Raw genomic sequence first — 3,834 nt, forward strand, 5'->3', positions numbered from 1 at the left:
ATCCTGCTTCTTCTGTGATCTGGGCAGGACTGGGGGGAAGAGCTTCCTTCTTCCCAGAATACTCCTGTTCTCATTGTCCCGTCTCTACTTCCTGTCTGGTTGTCCCACCTACACATCCTGCCTGGCTAATGGCCAATCAGCCTTTATTTGAAACATAATTGACAGAATATAGAATTGTCCCCCACCAAACAAACAAGAAACCTACCTTGCTCCCTCCTCCATCTTTCCAACAGCTTTTCATTTATCCTAGTGGCATTGGAAATTGCAGTGTGTCACACAGGGTACCCTTTTGTCCAGTCAGCCCCACCAGCAAAATGTTTATTGCAATGAGTCATTGGTCTGGTTCAACACTATCCTCACTGGGCCCTCATCAAAACTCTTCTCGGACATTCTGTTGTGTCCCAGTCCTGGAGATTCTGTAGAATGACTTTCTTCAGGCACTAAAGCAGGTCATAGATGGGGCAGATATTAGGGTGGGGCAACCCAAGGCCCAGGATATGGGTCTGAGTTGTAGATGTGCAGGTTGGTTTGGGCCTCTGAGACTGCCCCGTCTGGGAAGGGGCAGAGTCATCTCAAGGCCAGCTCTCTCACAACTGTGGTGAAGGGTGAGGTCATATCTCCTGAGTGCTGGTTTCAGCTCTCCTATGGGTTAGTGGGGGGGGGGCACCAGCTCTCTTATTGTAGTGTCCAGTGAAAGGCAGAGACAGCTATCATGAGGCCAAAGAGGGGCAGGGCTGGCTCAGCAGGACCCTCAAATTTCAAAGTGCATGGTTCCTATGACCCCCTGTGGTAATACAAGCCAGACATCAAGATAGACCCTGGCTGCTGTTGGGCCATGGACCCAGTGATGGCCCATGGCAGCAGCCCACGCCTGGCCCCATGTGGCTGCACAGGCCACTAGGATTGCATGGCCCCTGTGGCAGGAAGGCCCTCAGACACCAAAATGGTCCCATTGGCATTGGCTTTGATGCTATCAGGAGCCATGGACATCAGCACGGACCCTGGATGCTGCAGGGCCATGGACCCAGACATACCCCTTCTACCCCAGCATCAGCCCAGGCCCAGATGTCATCATGTTCCCTAGTAGGAGCACAGGCCCCTCAGATTAACACGACTGAAGTGGCAGCAAGGTCCTTGAACACCAAAATGGCCACAGGTGGCAGCCCACACCCTGGGCATTCCCATAGCATTGGCAGCAACACGGGCCATGGACATCAACACAGACACCAGCTATCGGAAACCCAGATATGGCCATAGGCAGCATCCCGGGCCTGATATCACCCTGGTCCCAGGTGGCAAGCAGGCTGCCAACATCAGCCCATTCCTCACAACCCTGGCTTCCTCAGAACTGCCTTTTACCTCAGCACACAAACCATTCTGCCTCTCTTTCTTTCCCATTTGCCACTATATATTTGCTCACCATAATGACACCTCGTGGCACCAGGTGGGCATGTGGGTGCTTCAGGCAGGCTGGACCGTGAGGATTCAGGCTGCCAGTGTCATTCTGCTGCCTGAGCTGCAAGGCCCCAGGGGATCTGTGGACGCTTAAGGAAGGCATGTGATGTTTGTCTGGGCTACCTTACTCGATATGATCTTTTCTGGATCCAACCATTTACCTGCAAAGTTTTATTTACAGCTGGCCAGTATTCCATAGTCTATCTGTACCACATTTTCATCATCCATCCATCAGTAGTTGCCGTGATAGCATGGCTTAGAAACTGAAACTGGCAGTGGGGGGGGAGTGCCGGGATTCAGACACGGAGGCTTCAGTGCAGGAGGAAGAACCACCTTTATTTTCCCCAAGCTTGAGCCTTTTATATCTTTAGGCAGCTGGCCCTATCCATGCTGAGCAGCCAGAACCCGAGGTCAAGGTCAGGGCATCGTGTTTGGAAAAACACTTCTGCAAAACACCACACACCAGAAAGAGCACAAACATCCTTGTCATATACAGAGTACAAGGAAGTTCAGCTGTTGGTCGGGGGAGTGAGGGTGGCCAAGCCATCTGGGTGCAGCCAGATCACAACAACTCCTCCCTTTTATTTTATTAAAATAAACGGTGCCTGTCTTAGGTTAGTTTGGGTGGAGTACCTTGCCCATCATGGGGAATAGCCTTCTAATATTCTCTGTCTTAGGTGGCATCCTAACTCCAAAGCATTGCCTGCCCATGGCTACTGCTTATCCAGCATCTGCAGCCAAACTTGGGCAGATTCCAGCTGCATAGTCATAGCTATGTGTGCCTGTTGGGTGACACTCATCTGATTCTGATACTGGTGGTGGAAAACAAGTATCCCCAGGACTGACAGCACCAATGAACCAAACCAGTGCTGAAACCATCTTTCTACTTTAGCCATCCAAGCCCACCAAGCACTGGCCAAGATAGGCTCAACTTGGGTGGAATTTATGGCCTGAATAACATGCACTAACTGGGTGGTAAAATTAACAGAGGTAATGTTCCAAACCCCTCTCATATAATGGTTATATTCCATAACAGTAGCAGAAGCATGCAATACAGTGCCAGAATTAATGCACATAACATGATAAAAGCTGGAATATGTTAACTGTTGAAAAGTCCAAAGACAGTCCATTTGCTCCTGAAGCAGAGCCACTTGTTGGTTCAAGGTCAATATGCCCAGTTGAATATGTCCATTAAGATCATTTTGAATGTCCAAAGCTTTACTGACTCTTTCAGCCAGCTGATTGACAGTCTCAGCCATCTGCACAGTCTGGGAGAGAGCAATTCCGGCAGCAGTATCTGTGGTGGCAGAGATAGAAATAATGACAATCACAGCTGTGGTCATTCCAAGGTCTCTCCTCTGCCGATACAGGACAACAGGGACATGCCCTTAACTGGCATCCTTAACTGGCACAGACATGGCAGCAGAAATCCCTGAGAGAAGAGCATTGTCTTCTATGGTTCAGCAGTTGGTGAGGGTACACTTTCTGAAAGAATAATTAAAAATCCCCTCCTCCCTAGATCCCGACCCATTTCATGCCATAAAAAAGAAGGGTGCCAATACACAAGGGGAAGAATGAATAGAAAAATTCCTCCCAGCTGTGTAAGGAATCTTAGAAAATAATCTGTCTGATTATAACTGACAGTTCCATTGAACACAAGCCCCTCCTTAAGGATGAGGGGAACAGCACATGGTCCACAGAGATACATTCCTGTAAACACAAAGACTACCCCCACCTGGGTTGGATTTAATCTTGTGTAAAAGGGGGTAGATGACCATGCCGCCAGACATCCCTCTGGCCATGGGGGAGGGTTGACAGATGAGGCCAGCATAGGGGTGCAGGATGGGGGCCAGGAAAGTCTCCTGTGGTATTACGTTGGAAGCCCATAAGATAAACTATATTTCTCAACAGTCAAACAGGGCCCTTGGTGGCATTAAGAGAAAAATCAGCAAGAGAAGCATTACTTTTCCAAACTGGGAAGGTAAAAGTAAGATTAATATTGGCCTGTTCAATGTGCACGTGAACAGAAACTCAGCCGGTGGTATCATTAGTGGTGTATATAGATGGCCAAAATGGACTATGTATTCCCATTGGCATCAACACAGGGGAATTTTTCACCAGGCTCCATATTGCTTTCTTCTCCTGGCTCAGTATTGGCCACGTCATCATCAACACCATCATGCTCACAGTCATCCACAGGCCAAACGCATCTCTCTGGAATCCAGAAAGGAGCTTCTGCATCTGGAGGGAAAACACAAACAGCCCCCCTGATCCTGGCCAACACTGGAGCAGGGTCCATCCATCTTCCTGTTGCCAATTTTTTTTCCAGCAAACTTTTTCAGCCACAGAGGGCTGATGGCCCTTGTGTCTACTCATAGC

Source organism: Chionomys nivalis, chromosome 23 (genome assembly GCF_950005125.1).
Source record: "Chionomys nivalis chromosome 23, mChiNiv1.1, whole genome shotgun sequence".
In the NCBI taxonomy this organism is placed as follows: domain Eukaryota; kingdom Metazoa; phylum Chordata; class Mammalia; order Rodentia; family Cricetidae; genus Chionomys; species Chionomys nivalis.